This window comes from Acomys russatus, chromosome 30 (genome assembly GCF_903995435.1).
Source record: "Acomys russatus chromosome 30, mAcoRus1.1, whole genome shotgun sequence".
NCBI lineage: Eukaryota > Metazoa > Chordata > Mammalia > Rodentia > Muridae > Acomys > Acomys russatus.
Window position 1 is genome coordinate 33662007 of NC_067166.1, and position 19481 is coordinate 33681487.

The window sequence follows — 19481 nt, forward strand, 5'->3', positions numbered from 1 at the left end:
TTGAAGTAAAAATAAATATTAAAATGATAAAAGAAACAATATAAAACAGGCAAAATAATTAAACGGATGAGTCAGAAAGTAAGAATAAATGGGTAATAAACACATGACAAAAGAGTAACTTTCAGTATTATTCAGGGAAATATAAACTAAAACTACAATAAAATAACATTTCATATTTTCTCAGTAAGTAAAAAACATAAGTCTGACCAAAGCATGTTTTGGCAAAGGTAGGACACAATAGAATGTGACACATACATGCAATATTGGAAGCTTTACAAAAGTTAAACTACTTTCAAAAACAGTTTTAAATTATTGCATTTTCATGACCCATAAAGTCCATTTTTGCACTTAAATTTAAAGATATATATGTATGCATAATTCACAGATTGAGTATAAGTTCAACAATTTTAGTATTCATTCATGCAATGTAAAAACACAAACAAGATGTTGGACTTTTCCATAATCATAAGAAGACCTTTATGCTCCCCTGATTTTCTGATCTTTGGCGACAGATTACTTTTGCTTATTCTTGGATTCCATATATATGGAGTGATCACTTAGTGTTGGAATCTCTTATTTACCATAAAATCATTTATATTTTTAATATCTCAGTCATTTGACTTTTTTACTGATGCATAATACTCTGTTTGGAACACTACAGTATTTTATGTTTGTTCATTCTCATGACAGATATTTGGAAGATTCTTCAATTTTGAACTATTATAAAATTGTAAGTATATTCAAAACTAAGACTCACCTTTTCACAGCAGGCTCATATTTTATTGGCTCAGTGGAAGCCACCAAGTCTCAGAAGTCACTGTGGCTCTGCACCCTTCAGAGCTGGCCTGAGGCTATTTACAGGATGCTCAGCTTGTTCCTTGAGCACCAGGTTCTAAACTCCAGTCTTCATTACTGTAAAGCAAACTGAGCCATCTCTCCAACCAAATGTATGGGGATGTTAAACGTGTGAAAATAAAAGTAAAGAAATGACACGTGAGTTTGAAATGGATTTACATGAGGCAATGCAAAGATTGACAATGTTCTTTTTTTTTCAGTTTTGTTTTATATTTTATATACATATATGTATCCCCTGAAAATTTTTTATTTGCACATCCCTATGCTCTATGAGTATTTTCTAGAATATCTTCAGTTGATGGCTTCTAGAGGAGTTTTTATTAAAGATTATTAGCCCCCTGGTAAGTTAGCCATGGTCCAGTGAGTGACCACACACCAAGGAAGATATAAGAAACACTAAGTTAAACTCAGTGGGTTATTCTTTTAAAAGGACACAATTTGGGAGGGTATGTAGAAAGGTAAGGATAGATCTCAGAAAAATGAAGTGGGGAGAAGTGAGTGAAGGTGATGAAGATCACTTTATGAAATTCTCAAATAATTAACAAACATAAAAGTGAAAAAGATGTCTATGAATCTTGCTGTAGCCAGTACATTGACTCTGAAAGTAAGGTGCCAGATAAGCAAAAATAAAGTGGAAAATGAGACTTACAGCTCATTTGAGTGGAATCTCACGTATTTACATGAATTCTATAAGTATTTGTTGAGCCTTTAGCGTGTACAACATAATATATTTGATAAGAAACTATTCTCCTTCAGAAGGTTTAAATAAAAACCCGGATCCTCTTCCTTTCCAGAGAACAGCAAATACAGTATTTCTGTTGCTTTCAAGTCCACATTTCTACCAACCAGAAACTGATGTGTTGCCCAATTTACGGTGATAAAGTTTAAGTTACTTTGTCCAATCATTTGTTTTCTTGCATGTTTCAGGTTCTACTAGAGCCAAGCAGGTTATTCAAAGATCATAGTTAAAAAAGAAAGAAAGAAAGAAAGAAAGAAAGAAAGAAAGAAAGAAAGAAAGAAAGGTAGGTCAAAAGGACAGAGAAGAGAGTCCCTGAGAGAAAAGGGAGCATCTGGCCAAAACAAATGTCTAGTATTGCTTTTTTTGTGTGAAAATAAACATCTGGACTTAGGAACAGTCTCCTCCTGAATTGTCGGGTAGTGACAGTCTCTCTACACAATGGATAGATAATCTTTATTGTCAACTAGACAGAACCATCAAGGAAGCCAATCTCAGGCTATATCAGATCTTGTATAGTAGGTAAACTGAGGTGAGAAGACCACTCCATGGTCTAGGGCCCTGGAAGGAAGACAGATGACACAGCGAGGTAAGCACTGGGATTCGCTGTACTCTGTCTCCTCTCCAAGGAAGCAATGAGTCCAGCCAGCTACCTGCTCTTTCCACCATGCTATCCTGCCATGATAAAAGGTGTCCCTTAATCTAGAATTAAGCAGAGTAATGACTTCCCACTTTAAGGAGCAGCTTGTCAGATACCGTGTCCCAGCAATAATACATTGCATTTTCAGAGACACAAAACACCTGATGATTTACAAATTAAACTCCTTGGCAAACCGCACAGGAGAATCTGTACTTAATTCAGAAACTGACACTTCCCATCTCTCGCCACACTCTGTGGTGCTCTGCATCCACCCTTCTTCAGCACGACATGTTTTTTTCCAGGCCCACAACATTCACGCATTGTGTATTTTGGGACAGTCCCCATGCCCGCTCTATTGAACCAGCACTCTAAAGTCTCCCTCGGCACATAGAGGACACAGTCAGGCGGGGTTCACTCTAGCCATCTCTCTTCTTTGTTCATGTACATACAGCCTGTCCCTGACTTTCAGATTCTCAGCTTCTGAGCAGCCAACATTTTCATGCATTATACATCGACACTCCATAGTGCCTTTTGTATGCCAAACCCAGACTTTCGTACATCAGATGATCAATGAGCATTTTGCACTAATGTGTGGTGGCACTGTTGGCGCTGCCTGACAGCCAAGAGTTCTGTTTGGGCACTCATGCCATCTTTGTCTGGAAGAGCAGACTTTATATAATTATTTGATTTTTTTTTGCACTTTGCCCTTATTATTTTGCCAAACTGAGTAGAAAATGAACATTGAAAAATACTGATACTATTGGGAAAAAATCATAAGTCTCATAGGCTCCATACAGTAACACAAAGAGTGTTCCTGTTTTGTCACATCTTTAACCCCAAGCATAGCCCTAGAAGATTTAAACCCAGTCAACCGTGATCCAGTTATACTGAAAAAATAAGAGTAAAAACTCTGTATAAAATGTTGGACAATTGTTGAAGATTATGTTTAAATGACAAGGTATGATCAGGGATAATATCCATATATTTAGGCTTTTGAAAAAACTGGGTAGCATATAAGTCTACATTTTCATTTTTCCATTATGAGTCCTCATATCTATAAAGGGGGCATTTTATGCAAACCAATGCCCATTGGGTAGACACTTGCACTTTATGCCTGTCCTGCTGCTCTCCCATTTGACCATAACTCTCTCACCATGAAGGATACTGGGGTATACAGGCTTTCCATCACACACCTGACAGCCAGGAAGTGTAAAATAGAGGCTGAAGAATAATTTCTGCCTCCAAAACAGTCAGGGCAATCAAGTGAAAGCAAAGATTGCACATACCGAGCAGAGCAAACAGATGAACCAGGTTTTCTGAAATGGGAAAAGGATCTCAAACAAGTTCTGTGCATCTAACTGCATATCATATGTCTGCATGACATATTGCTTATTCTCATAAAAACTTGTGAGCAATTGACTAGATGAGAAAAATAAACTCATAATTTAGTTTATTCTAGATGTCACACACGTGTATGCATGCATACTCTAGTTCTCCCTTCTCTCTTGCACACACACACACACACACACACACACACACACACACACACACACACACACAGTGAAGCTATAAATGTAAGCTGTGTATCTGAATTTAAAATACAACTTGTTTTAAAAGTGTGATACCTTCAGTATGTTCAGTGTTACAGATACTGGGGAGGGTGCTATCAAATAATCCACAGATTTCAGTTCTGCTGGCTCATCCTTCAAACCTGCCCTCTCTGATGTAACTTTCTTTTCTAGAAAGCCTTAGTACAAATCCACTTAAATAGTTCATTTCACTAAAAAATACAATGAATTTACTGACTGTCATCCATGAATGGCAACTTTTAAAATAGTACACATTTTATAACACAGCCCACTTATAGCCATCATTTGCTGAAATTGGGGTTTATTTTATTTTTTTTGCTTTGTTTTTCTTTTTTTTTTCTTTCCCTAATTGGTCTTTATTTTAATTTAAAAACATATAACACAGTACCTACATATATGTGTTCTTCCCACAGCAGTGGACTTATCTCCAAGTTATTTCTCCTTTATGTTTATTATCTAACATATGATGTATATGAAAATTCTTCTCTTTTCAATCTAATCATTGCTTTCTTAATGGAACGTAGGCTACAGGAGTACAGGATTGTCTGTTCACATAGGCCTACAAAAAATTCCTCAGTAGATGTTTAATAAATATTGATTGTGGTAATGATATTTTTGTATTTTGGCATTGATTTTAAACTATATATTGTTGTAAACATTTATGTATGTTACAGGTCTGAACATACTATACAAATGCTGTCTCTGCATGTATGTTTACATACATACATTTACATATTTATTTCATTTTACGAGTGTGTGTGTGTGTGTGTGTGTGTGTGTGTGTGTGTGTGGCATATATGCACACAACTATAGGTCCTCATGTAGGTCAGAGGCTCCAGAGATCCCTCAAGTTGGAGCTTTGGTGGATTGTGAGCCAAGCATCATGGATCCTGGGCCTGTACATGGGCCTTCTGCAAGAACAGTGTCATGCTGCTAACTGCTGAGCCATCTCCACAGATCCTGTTTAAATTTTTATTTATTTTTTTTATTTTTTACTAATTTATTCAGATTACATCTCAATTGTTATTCCCTTGTTTGTCTCCTCCCATTCCTCCCTCCCTCCCTCTTACACCCTATTCCCCTTCCATAGGTCTGTGAGCAAAAGGAACCTCCTCCCCCACCATACGGTCACAGCCTATCAAGTCTCATCTTGGTAGCCTTCCTATTCTTTCTCTGAGTGCTCCCAGGCATCCATACCAAAGGGAAGTGGTCAAATATGGGGCACCAATGCTCATGTCAGAATCAGTCCCCGCTCTCCACACAACTGTGGATAATGTCCAGTCACTTGGCTAGATCTGAGTAGCGGTTCAATACTTACTGCATGTATTGTCCTTGGTTGGTGCAGTATTTTGAGCAGGCACCCTGGGTCCAGATCTGCCCGTCATGATGTTCTTCTTGTAGGTTTCTAGGACCCTGTGGGTCCTTCTATTTCCCCTTCTCTCATACTTCTCTCACCTAGAGTCCCCATAGGAGGTCCCCACATCTATCCCAATCTCCTGGTAAGTGAAAACTTTCAGGGGATATCCCTGTTGGGCTAGCGCCCAATTACAAGTGAATATACACCATGTGAGTCTTTCTGAGTCTGGGTTAATTCACTCAGTATGATCATTTCTTGTTCCATCTCTTTGTCCACAAATTTCAGGCTTTCCTTGTTTTTATTAGCTGAGTAGTATTCCATAGTGTAAGTGTATCACAGTTTATTTATCCATTCTTCAACTGAGGGACACTTAGGCTGTTTCCATGTTCTGGCTATTATGAATAAGGCTGCTATGAACATGGTTGAGCAAATGTTCTTGTTGTGTGCTGGAGCATCTTCTGGGTATATTCCAAGGAGTGGAATAGCTGAGTCTTGAGGAAGCCCTACTCCCAGTATTCTGAGAAAGCACCAGATTGATTTCCAAAGTGGCTGTACTAGTTTGCATTCCCACCAGCAATGAAGGAGTGTTCCTCTCTCTCCACATCCTCGCCAGCATGTGTTGTCACGTGAATGTTTGATTTTAGCCATTCTGATGGGTGTAAGATGGAATCTCAGAGTTGTTTTGATTTGTATTTCCCTGATGACTAAGGACATTGAGCATTTCTTTAAGTGTTTCTTAGTCATTCGATATTTTTCTGTTTAGAATTCTCTGTTTAATTCTGAGCCCCATTTCTTAATTGGGTTATTTGGTTTGGTGGTGTTTAATTTCTTGAGTTCTTTATATATTTTGGATATTAGTCCTTTGTCTGATGCCAGCTTGGTGAAGATCTTTTCCCGCTTTGTAGGCTGTTGCTTTTTTCTGTTGATATTGTCTTCTGCCTTACAGAAGCTTCTCAGCCTCATGAGGTCCTATTTATTAATTGTTGACCTTAAAGCCTGAGCTGTTGGAGTTCTGTTCAGGAAGTTGTCTCCTGTGTCAATGAGTCTCGGGCTCTTCCCTACTTTTCTTCTAACAGATTTAGCTTCTCTGGCTTTATGTTGAGGTCTTAATCCACTTGGACTTGAGTTTTGTGCGTGGTGATAAATATGAGTCTACTTGTATTTTTCTACATGTAGACATCCAGTTAGACTACCACCATTTCTTGAAGATGCTATCCTTTTTACATTGGATAAATTTGGCTCCTTTGTCAAAAATCAAGTGTACATATGTATATGTATTTATTTCTGGGTCTTCAATTCAATTCCATTGATCAACCAGCCTATTGCTGTGCCAGTACCATGCTGTTTTAATTATTATTGCTTGAGATCACGTACGGAGATTCCTCCAGAGGCTCCTTTATTGTACAGGATTATTTCAGCTATTCTGGTTTTTTTTTTTTCAATATGATGTTGAGAATTGATCTTTCAATGTCTTTTAAAATGTGTAGGTATTTTGATAGGGATTGCATTGAATCTGTACATTGCTTTTGGTAAGATGGCCATTTTTACTTTGTTAATTCTCCTGATCCACAAACAAGGGAGATCTTTCCATCTTCTGATGTCATCTTTAGTTTCCTTCTTCAGAGATTTGAAATTTTTTTCAAACAAGTCTTTCTCTTGCTTGGTTCGAGTTACTTCTAGATATTTTATACTGCTTTTGGCTATTGTGAAGAGTGTAGTTTCCCTAATTTCTTCCTCTGCACAATTGTCATTTGTATATAGGAAGGCTAATGACTTTTTAATTTAATTCTGTATTCAGACATTTTGCTGAAAGTGTTTATCAGCTGTAGGAGTTCTCTGGTGGAATTTTGGAGGTCAGGTATGTACACTATCATATCATATGCAAATAGGGATAATTTGACTTCCTCCTTTCCCATTTGTATCCACTTGATCTTCTCTTGTTGTCTTATTGCTCTAGCTAGAATTTCAAGAATTATACTGAAGAGATATGGAGAAAGTGAGCAGCCTTGCCTGGTCCCCGATTTTAGAGTAATTCCCTTGAGTATCTCTCCATTTAATTTTATGTTGGCTATTGGCTTGCTGCATATAACCTTTATTGTATTTAGGTATGTGCCTTGTATCCCTGATCTCTCCAAAATAAACATGAATGTATGTTGGATTTTATCAAATGTTTTTTTCTGCATCTAAGGATATGATCATGTGTTTTATTTTCCTTCAATTTGTTTATATGATAGATTACATTTTTGGATTTCTGTGTATTAAACAATCCCTGCATGCCTGAAATGAAGCCTACCAGATCATAGTGAATGATATCTTTGATGTGTTCTTGTATTCAGTGTGTGAGTATTTTATTGAGTATTTTTGCATCAATGTTCATAAGCGAAATTGATATGAAATTTTATTTCTTTGTGAGGTTTAGGTATCAAAGTGACTGTGGCCTCATTGAATGAATTTGATAATGTTCCATCCATTAGAAACTGCTTTTGGAGTAGTTTTATGAGTACCAATATTAGCTCTTCTTTGAAGGTCTGGTAGAACTCTGAGCTGAAGCGATCTGGCCCTGGGCTTTTTTTTTTTTTTTTTTTTTTTTTTTTTTTTTTTGAGACTATTAATGACTGCTTTTGAGACTATTAATAACTGACTATTAATATGTCTTTGAAGTAGCATCATATGATTCTTTGCATTCTTCAGTGTCTGTTGTTATGTCTCCCTTTTCATTTCTGATTGTGTTGATTTGGATAGTGTCTGTCTGCCATTTCGTCATTTTGGCTAACGGTTTGTCTATCTTGTTGATTTTTCTCAAAGAACCTGCTCCTGGTTTTGTTGATTCTTTGAATTGTTCTCTTCATTTCTAATTTATTGATTTCAGCCCCGAGTTTGGTTATTTCCAGTTGTCTACTCCTCTTAGGTGTTTCTGCTTCTCTTTTTCCAAGGGCTTCCAGATAAGTCATTAGTTGCTTATATGGGATGTTTAAAAATATGGAATGCTTCACAAATATGCATGTCATTCTTGTCCAGGGGCCATGCTAGTCTTCTCTGCATCATTCCAGTTTTAGTATATATGCTGCCGAAGTGAGCACATTTTTGTTTTTCTTAAGAATGGGTTTACTACAGGACATGTAGACTGCTTATTCTGCCTTTACCTATTTGCATTTCTGTCTAGGGTACCAACTGGGTGCCTATTACAGATAGCAGTAGAATCCTTCCTGTGTATCAAGCATCCCTTTGTCTCCTGCTGTGGATGCTGCTCTTCATGTCTCTTAGCTTGAAGCTCCTCCAACTCATAGTCCCATAGCCTTTTAATCACTCCTGTAGAGGATCCTAAGAGAATCACCCCTTCTATCCAGATAATCCAGAGCCAATGGATATTAGTGAAGGATGTAAAAGCCTCATCTCCTCAAGGTCTGGCAGGCTTTATGATGCTCAGTATGACCTGTGAGAGCCTGCTGAGTCTGGACAGCTGAAGCTACCTTTGCTCAGATTTTTCTCTTATGCCATCCCTTCTCACTGTCATATAGACATCTCTTGAGCACAAAATGTCTAGGTCCACTTTGTGATATTACCACTGAAAAGAGCGGGCTGAGAACTTCACGCAAATGTTAATCTGCTTCCTCATAGTTCTTGTCGCTGGGAGTTCTACAATCAATGTGCTAACAGTGCTGTCTTCATCATGGGTGAGAAGCAAACAGGGACACTCTCACTCTTCCATAGCAACATTAATCCTATTATAGCTAGCAGTGGTTTCACGCACTCCTTACCTCTAAAGATGCCGTGTCTCTATATTGGTGCTCTGTCATCTCAATTTCAGCAAAGGTTTGGAGGAGGCAAACATTCGAACCTTGTTAGGTGTAGTTTTAGTTAAGAAAGGCCTACTACTCAAGAACCTGGTACAAGTTCATGTTTAATGGCAGAGCAGATGACTTAGGGAATAAAAGTGCCCACTTTGCAAGCTGGATCAAACCCTCAGAGCCCATGTAAAAAGGTGGGCATGGTCATATGTACCTATGGCCCCAGTCCTGGTGGAGTTCATAGAGATCATTGAGTTTTACTTACTGACAACCTAGTTTCAGGCTCTGGGAAAGACCTTATTTCCACAGAACACCTGGAGAGTGATAGAGAAGGGAACAAGGCAGCCTCCTCTGGTCTCTGTACACACATGCAGATATAACCCTACCCACACACACATACACATACACACATTCATAAATGAAACCAACAAGAGGGTATTTGCTACTTTTTGTCTTGATTTTCTTTTCTTCTAAAAGCAATGCTCATGGCCCAGTTTATTTGTATAACTACAAGATTCTAGATTGTGAGGTATCTCTCTTAAATTTTGTTACTTTTTTTCCAGTACCCAACTAGAGCTAAAAATGCATGTTGAATATAGTTTTGCAAGTCTACAGATTTTTGTTTATGCACCCCTATTCCCTGCCATCTATCCAGAGTCCACTCCACTTCCTTGTACCACTGTCAGCTGAACAATGGTAGTCTTGTGGCACCACAAACTTTTACAAAACCTTCTGTTATGTTACCAGCAAAGAAATATTATGATACTTTGTAAGTTACACATGATTTCAAATCTTATGTTTGTTTCTTTCTTTCCAACTAGATTAAGTTTTCCTAGAGCAGGAAAATCCTAATACTTTTTCCAGAATAGAACTTTAATAGCAATTTTAGATAAAGGGATAGCATGGGATAACATGAACTTCGTATGCACTAAACATGCATTATGACTTCCAGCTACTGGTGGGGCTGTATTATTTTAGAGGTAACAAACGGAAAATAAAAACCAAGTACAGGGTAATTAACTTCCAGCTACTGGTGGGGCTGTATTATTTTAGAGGTAACAAACAGAAAATAAAAACCAAGTACAGGGTAATTAACTTACAAGAGAACCACACAGGAAGGTTGGAGAAAATAGAATACAGTGGAGGAGGAATGGTCAGTTTGAGTTGAGGGGCTAGCAAAGGAGTGATAAGCATGGGGAATGAGGGCCAAGAGGGAAGCACAGTGCATTAGGAAGATGTGGTCCCAAGGGTAGAGCTACAAAGAAAATTGTTCAATAAATAGAAAAGATGTGACAAGCTTTGTCAGGCATATCCATGGAGAAAATTATACATAGGGCAGGAAGAATCATCGAGGCTCTAAGGATTCAGCTACATCTATGGGACTAGACATAATAGAAATGTGTGAGCCATTGTATTTTTTTTTAATGCACAAAAACTGCATTTCAGCTTGGTGTGAAGGTGTAAAGGTACATGCTTATGATCCATTTACTTAGGAGGCCGGTGCAAGAGGATGGCCAACTTGTGCTTCAGCCAGATCATGTCTCAGAAACACAAAACAAAAGAAAAAGTGTTAAGATACAACCATAGAAGACTATGGCTATTGCCTGTAGTTGCCCCTCCCACTCCCAGAGATGAAAAGTAGGACCCTACTGTTAAACTTACCATGCACTTCAGACACAGGACTCAGAGGGCCTTGACCTGTAACTCACATGTATGACTCTTCTTTGAGAACTAGGTTTTATGATAGCATGAGGCACTGTGCAAGAGTTCATGGGAGGGAAGCAACAAGCAGGACTACACACTTATGATTCTTTTGAGCCACAATAAGAAGAATCGTGCACAATAGTGGCACACATATCTTGGTGGCAATCAACAGTTCTCCTATTGGACTTAGGATCCACTCAACAAGAGGGAAATCATGCCTGGTGCTAGAAATCCAGTCAACCACCCAGTGTTACTGACATCACAGGTCTTGGAGGTGAACTTACAACAACTACTTTGTTAAACCAAACTAATCCTAATCTACCTTAAGATTTGTCTTTATACCCTGCAGTAAACTTCAAACCCCGACCCTGATCTAGCCAATGGACAGGACATTCTCCACAGTTGAGTGCAGAGTGGGGACTGACTTTCACACAAACTCTGGTGTCCCATATTTGACCACATCCCCTGGATGGGGAGGCCTGGTGGCACTCAGAGGAAGGACAGCAGGCTACCAAGAGGAAAGTTGATACCCTATGAGCATATACTGGGGCAAGAGGTCCCCCTCAGACACAGTCATAGGGCAGGGGAATAAGGGGAAAATGGGAGGGAGGGAGGAATGGGAGGATACAAGGGATGGGCTAACAATTGAGATGTAATATGGATAGATTAATAAAATATATTTTTAAAATTTTGTCTTTATACCAACAGATAATTATTGTCTAAACCTCCCCCCCCACTGCCCCCCCACCAATGGAAATCTTTGAAACAGAAAGAACCACAGCAGAAAATCACAATCAATTAAAATGAAGAGGTGGGAAACATAGTCCCAAGGGAGACAACTACCAAACATATCCTGCACCTACAGCTCAGGTAGCTTTGTGGAAGAGAACGTGCAAAGACTGAAAGCGTTAGAAGACCTGGGAGTCTGCTGTGGGATTGGCCCTCCTAGCAATGACTGAAACTATAAAGTTTCACCAACACCACTGCCTAAGCATGAGCTAAACAATAAAAACATCAAAACAAATGTGGCAATGACTGCAAGCCCTCATTAATACACGGAGAAGTATAGACAAGTAAAGAGAGAGGAAGAAATAGTCTCACTCAGGGGAGCACAATTGGTTATCCAATGCCGAGTGAAAACATACAAACATTGTACAGACTCAGAAGATTATGTCTTAGGACTATGTACACACACACACACACACACACACACACACGCACACGCACACGCACACGCACACATGACAACAATTAATGAAAAATGAAAACATGAATTTAAAGAGAGCAAGAAGAGGTATATGAAAAGGTTTAGAGGCAGAAGAGGAAAGAGAATATTACATAGTTACGCTATAATCTAAAATTAAAAAATAAATATCTATATCACACAGTAGAACATATTATAAAATGTTCTCAGATATCACATCATCTAATGAAAACTTGAAACTGAAATTTTATATTCTTGTTGTTTGTGATTATAACCCAAACCTACAACAAGACTAAAAAAAACTCAAGCAAAATATATTAATATTTTAAAGACTTTTGGAAACAAAACATTTCAATGTGGTTTTCTTCATCTGGGTTTCAAAGTATTCCTCATAACAATATATTTTTTTAAAACATGAAAATGAAACATAAATGTAAACCATTTTCCCTTTGCTGGTGAGGTTACTGAGGAAATGTTTCTCATTTGCTATTTTATATTTCCCTTCTTCAAGCATATGGATAATTGCTCATCAAGTAGCACCTGTTGGGGGCCAATGCTATACCCTATCCCAAACACTTCCTAGTAAAAGTACCTAACCCTTCTTCATGGTCCCCTGAGAGACTCAGATGAAGAAAATTCTATTACCTACTGTGACTGTTAATACTATCATTGGAAAAAAAAAATAAAAGAACAGAACAGAACAAAACAAAAGCCCTAGGTTGTGCTTATAGTAAAGTTACTGCTCAAGTACAAAACACATTAGATACTAGTAAGGTGTAAGAAATCTGTAGTGGTTATTCTGACTTACAAGAAACATCATAATTATCCTAAACATAAGGATATTTTAAAGCAGGTATGGTGGCACACACCTCTAATTCCAGGTGGATCTTTGTGCGTTCTAGACCAGCCTGCTCTACAAAGATAGTCCAGGAAAGCCAAGGCTACACAAAGAAACCCTGTCTTGAAAAAAAAACACAAAACAACAACAAAGAAGATATTTTAAAAGTGCTGGTGAACTCCTTTCTGTTCGTTATGCTTTCCTTTTTACTCAATTTCTAGTTAGACTCTAAGATTTTTCTTTGAGCCAGAATTATTTCATTTGCCGTTTAACTAGTACCCCCACTGTGCAGGCACATACCTGAATATATTAACTCCAAAACTAAAATGCAAACCATACTATACTAAAACTTAGCATTTTGTACAGTGCTGTCTTTTTACCATAAGAGCTCCATGTCGGCGAAAGGAGACTCTTAAATTCAGCATTGTCAGTGGCCCAAGCACAGATGCAGCCTAGCACGGCAAACTGATGACAGAAAGATGACTCTACATATAGCCATAACTGTACTGAAGACCAGAGCTCAGAAGTTAGCTGCCGGGGTAAGGAGACTGAGCTTCCAACTCAAGATTATCCAGCTATAAGATTGGGTTTTCCATTAACACTATTCCTTTGGTGGAACAGAATCTTACTTCCCTGCATTCCTGAGTGGAGAAGTACTGGCTAGTTCTGCATTCAGGATATTCTTTTGTTAACTGTCTGCATCTTTTACTCATTAACTTTAGAAGACTCACACTTCAGAGTAATTTGTCTACAAGGGAGTTTGAATACAACATTAGCAAACTAGGAATATTAACAGGATGTTGACTAGGAACGTGGCTGCAAGCACTTCACTGAAGTGTCCCGAGCCAAGCACTAGGCTATCAAAGGGATATGTCCATGATTTAATATTGTTAAGTGCCTTATTTACAAGGCCCACAGATCCTAAACACTGTTGCTGTTGCATGCATGTGTTTAAAGAGGGTCTGAAGATCAAGCCAGTGATTTTCTGAATACATCAAAAGTTTCACAGCGATCCTAGGCATCTGCTGATTAGCCCAGTAGGATATTAATTATGAACACATCTGCCATTCTTACTTTTTGTTCTTTTTCTTTAAATAGGAATGGAGTAATTCAAACCTGTGTGTGTGTGATTAGGTCTAGCGAATAGTGCATGATGAGCTGGATTTAGATACGTTTATGAAACACCAGAAAAAAATGAAAGTGTTTACTAGAAAATAGCTGTACTGGAGGTTGGACAAAGTAAGAGAAAGGTTTTTTTTTTTTTTTTAAGAATAAATTAAAAATAAATTTCAAAAAATTTTAACCTTAAATGAAGCAGCATATGGGGACAATAAATGTGAAGGAATAGATGGCTTCATTGTTTCTCGAGAACAAAAGTATTTATAGCTCCTCTGCCTTATGACTCAACACTGTGCTGTAAAATATTTGGGGTATTACTCATAATTTTTTTTAAAAAAGGCCTGGCATAGAATAGCTCAAAGAATGAGGGGAAGCACATTGGCATTATTCTTGTGACAATCTATGTATATGAAAAAAAAATCTTCAATTTTGCCTTTCTTTGAAAAAGTGAGTATGTAGATATAAGCAGGTGACAATGTGTACATCTCAATCTAAAATTGTCAGGATATGTGCAATGGAAAAAAGACATAAGGGTGCAAAATTCAAATGAATTCCATACATTTCCCTTACACATGATTGTTCTTGGAAGATTGTTCTGGGGACACAGAAATCACAAAAAGGTACCCCCTGAACTATCCCTTCCCTTTTCAGACAAAATTAGAATTTATAGGAAATGGGTGAATGAAATAAAAAAAAATATTAACAGTGCTTGAGAAGAAAGCAAACCAAACATTGTATGGAGAGATGGAGCCGGTGATTCTTAAGCAGAGCTTAGCAGGATAAAACAGTTCATCATCATACTTTTTCTTTTCTTTTTTTTATTAATTTATTCTTGTTACATCTCAATGTTTATCCCATCCCTTGTATCCTCCCATTCTTCCCTCCCCCCATTTTCCCATTATTCCCCTCCCCTATGACTGTTCCTGAGGGGGATTACCTCCCCCTGTATATGCTCATAGGGTATCAAGTCTCTTCTTGGTAACCTGCTGTCCTTCCTCTGAGTGCCACCAGGTCTCCCCCTCCAGGGGACATGGTCAAATATGAGGCACCATAGTACGTGAGAAAGTCATATCCCACTCTCCACTCAACTGTGGAGAATGTTCTGACCATTGGCTAGATCTGGGTAGGGGTTTAAAGTTTACCGCTTGTATTGTCCTTGGCTGGTGCCTTAGTTTGAGCGGGACCCCTGGGCCCAAATCTGCCTATCATAATGTTCTACTTGTAGGTTTCTAGGACCCTCTGGATCCTTCTACTTTGCTATTCTCCCATGCTTCTCTCATTTAGAGTCCCAATAGGATGTCCTCCCCTCTGTCCCAGTTTTCTGGTAAGTGAAGTACATATACACTATGGAATACTACTCAGCTATTAAAAACAAGGAATTCCCGAAATTTGTGGATAAATGGATTGAGCTAGAAATGATCATAATGAGTGAGTTAACCCAGAAGCAGAAAGACTCAAATGGTATATACTCACTTATATTTGCATACTAGCCCAAGGGGCATGTCCCACGAAAGTCTTCACTCATCATACTTTTTCTATGCCCCTTTTCAGGAAGCAGTACTCTAAAATGTGATAATGTTAAAAACCTCTAAAAGAAAATGGCGGGTCAGTTGTCAATTGATCTAAATCACTGCAAGAATGTAGAAAACAAAGCATGTTTAGTGGCTCCTAACCCAGGCATGCAGCTTTAACAACCTTTCTCATGGAAATGATGTCATCTTTTGCTGCATTACTTTTTACTTTTCATCAGCATTACAGCCATGAGGTCAGTTGTTATAAGCCAGCATTTCACGACCCAGCTTCACTTCACTGAGTAAGGTATCTGGCCTTGGCCTTACACTTCTTCCATTTACTCTGAAGATTATGATACTGGAGAAATCACTTGTATAGCATAAAACATCAGAAAAAGCTTTTTTGTTTTTTCTTAAGATTTATGTATTTATTATGTATACAATGTTCTGTCTGCATGTACATCTGCATGACAGAAGAGGGTACTAGATCTCACCCTAGATGGTTGTGAGTCACCATGTGGTTGCTGGGAATTGAACTCAAACCTCTGAAAGAGCAGGCAGCTTAAAATCTCGTTAGATACCTGCATGGCTTGTAAGTTCATCCAGGGTGTGTATCACAGAGTCACATTTGAAATGTGTAAGTATGTAAAATAACCATTTTCCTGCAAGATGCTTAGCAGGAACTGGATAATGGTTTTATTCCTAAACGTCTAAATTCTGGCTGTTCTAGGTAAAACTGAAGGTAGTAATGAAAAGCTTCCAGAACAATCTTGAGTATTGAGAGATACAGTTCTCAATCGTAACAATTTGGCATTTGGAGCAACAGAATATTTTGTTGAATGGGGTTGCTTAATGCTGTGTGGCATACTCATCAGCATCCCTCGCTCTCTACCTAGCAGGTTGAGTAGCATTATTATCAACCATAACTACCCCTTTCTCCTGGTTACTAAAAGGGAAAAGGTAATAATAATGATGATGTATCAAGTGCCAGCTCTTTCCCCACAGGGCATTAAGATCCAAACATGTGGATGACCCCATGTTTCTCCTTGCATCCCTACTGCATCTTCCAAAACCCACATCACAAGGGGCCAGCCTCTGCTATATGGGTTAACAGATGAGTTGATACTTGTTGTAAAGATGAAATTAGGCTATGCTCTACCTATAAAGTGTAATAGCCTTGAGACAGCAACCATAAAACTCAGAGTGAAAACGGCATGGAGAGCAAAGGCACTCAGAACATTGACGGGTGTTGCCTGAAAGAGAATTTATTTTCGGGTGGGCTTCTAAAAAGTGAAACTTACTGGAAGCATATAGATTGAAAACCTATTGCCTTTATTAACTTACTGCATTGCCAAAAAAAAAAAAAAATCAAGTGAAAATATCCTGTCTGCTCAATACTTTAAACAAGTCTCTGGCTACCATCCTTATAAGAGCAGGAAGTGGGTTGAGACAAGGGGCTACAGTTAAAGCAGAAGCATTCTTTTACCTCCAGTTCACATAGAACAATAGGCGGGGAATGAAGCCGAGTCCTGACCTAATTAAGGAAGCTCCCACCCTGTCCCTGCCCTCCCGTCATCCCTTAAGTTTGCTATGAACCAAGGACCGTGGGCTATTTCCAGTGTGCTCCCTTTCTAATTAGGGTGCTCCATTGTTTGTTTGGGGGTGGAGGGCAGATAAAATTGGCCTTTCAAGTTCATAGGATGCTGGAATATATGAAGACACACTTGGACCTGATTCAGAGGCTTTCTTGTGCCCAGAATTCCAGGATTTACATCCACAGTCTGGATTCAGTAGCTGAACAGAATTTAGCTTTTCTCCTTAAGTAAGGATCTAGTTTGTTCTGGAAATCAGTGATTATTTTGTCACTGGGATGTGGGACTGTCATACAATAGTTCATTATCAAATATCCATATGGTCAGCTATACTTTCCAGTCTAAGAAACAGTTAGGCTAGAGTTTGTGACTAGTTCTTGCCTTTCAGGGGTAGGAGAACAGGACCATAAGTCACTTCCAGACTAAGGTGGTTTAACTAGAGATACCTTCCGAAAGCTGTTTTCCTATTTGTTGGTTTTCTTGGAGAATGATCCAGGATCTCTCTATTGAGCTACCTACTGGGGTTACAAGATATATTTGCAACTGTAGCCTAGGCTAGCCCATCTATCCTAATTCAGATCTCTAGCTAAGGTTTCTATTACCATCACAGCCAACTATTGAGATAGATATGCCACCTCTATTGGCAGCTACAATCAGATGGCTGCTGGCATATAGGAGATGTAGTTAGGGTTTTGTGTAGAATAATTAGAGTGTGTCTTTGAAGATATGTGGAACATGACTCTGGAATAATCAGAAGTGCACACTGATGTTTTTGTCTGAGAAATGTGCTACAGTGTTTATCCTTGATCGCATATTTTTTGACAACTGAAATGTGTCTGTGGTTTTCTGCACAGTATATTGAAACCACAAGTTCCCTCTACTTTCATCCAAACAGGTGTATTTCCTGCAACCAGTCAAGACTACCCTTTTCTCATACAACAGTCCCACTACCCTACTTTTCTGCACTGTGACCTACTCTTCTAGGGATTTTGATATTCTGGCTCTTAGGTGGTATACAGGCTAGTGTTTTGCCAATGTGACACAAGCTGGAGTCATCCAGATGAAGAGAGTCTCAATTGAGAAAAATGCCTCTGTAAGTCTGGCGGTAGAGAAGCCTGTAAGACATTCTTTTACTTTGTGATTGATGTCAAAGGGCCCAGCCCACTGCGAGTTGGTTCCCCAGGGACCGAAAAGTAAGTATGAAGATTGAGCAAGCCACGAGGAGGAGAAAGTAGCACTCCTCCATGGTCTCTGTATCAGCTGCTGCCTCCAGGTTCCTGTCCTGTTTGAGTTCCTGCCCTGACTTCCTTCCACGGTGAACAGTGATGTCTAAATGTAAGCCAAATAAATCCTGTCTTCCTCCAGTTGAATTGGTTTCAATGTTTCAATACAGCAATCGTCACCCTAACTAGGATATGTGAACAATAAAGTTTTCTCCAAATTAAATTTATACTTTCCAAATTTTCCAAAAGTCTAAAGTCCAGTCCCTCTGTGAACAGTTTTCAACATCAACAGTCAGTTGAGTTTTATAGTTATAAAAAAAAAAAAATGAAACTATGTAAAAGTAATAGAGACAGGAACGTTGCAAAACAATTTATATATTGACCTTAATATTTGTATTGCTGTGCACCATTCATCCTTTCCCTACTCATCCATGGACAGAGCCAAAAGTTACCTTTCAATTCTCCCTACTCCATTCTATAAGCTATGGCATATGGAGTGCTGTGTCAAGGCGACTAGCATCTCAGTTCTAAGATGTGTCTCCATCTCTGTTGCCTCAGTTCTCAATGACAATCTAATTATTTAGACCTTCGCATAGCTACTGAAGTTACCTCCCTAACATCATGCTTCTTCGCCCTTTACATCTCTACGAAACACTATTTTTAAATCAACATACCATTTTACTTAAATTATATCCATTTTCTCCCGTTGCTCGTAGTCCTCAAGTTTCATTTTGTTTCTTAAGATGTTTGCTGTAAAGTCAGCTTGCCTCTGCTATTTTAGAGCCTCTTTCTTTTCCTATTGTAATTGTACTCTTTAGAAATTTCAGTGGCTCATCAATTCCTGGCTCTTTGAAACCAGCGCTTTTGCCAAAACCTTTGGCTAAATATTGTCTCCATCTTCTCACAGACAATTTTTATCAGATTTCTAAAACCATTTCTGTGATTAATCTTCACCAAAACTCTTTATGTTCTCATTAGTTGAAGCTACTTTTTAATTTTGCTATGTGCTAATTAAAAATCTGCTTTTACTATACTGTTAATTATTTATAGTACTGCTAATTTATATTGGGTGAGAAAGGCGAAGATGAAATAAAGATTAAATGCATGAATTAAATTGTTATACAGGAATGACCTAATCAGTCTGTTATATAGTATACCATTGGGATTTCCTACTTTTGTCCATTCTGTTTTATTCCCCCTGGCCTTCCTTGTAGATAGCCTACTCTTCTAAGGATCGCCATAATCCATAAGACTTTGAAGATTTAATATTCCTACTTACCAATGCTGCAGCATCATGTAAGACCTAGCTTAAGTAAGCTACACAT

At 38.4% G+C, this 19481-nt stretch overlaps 1 non-coding gene across 1 annotated transcript; it reads right to left on the reverse strand.

The window, feature by feature from the left end:
* Positions 1-8150: 8150 nt before the first annotated feature.
* LOC127212518 (U6 spliceosomal RNA) lies at positions 8151-8257 on the reverse strand. Its single transcript, XR_007833561.1, has one exon. It is a non-coding gene; the product is annotated as a U6 spliceosomal RNA (small nuclear RNA).
* Between the last annotated feature and the right edge of the window lie 11224 nt (positions 8258-19481).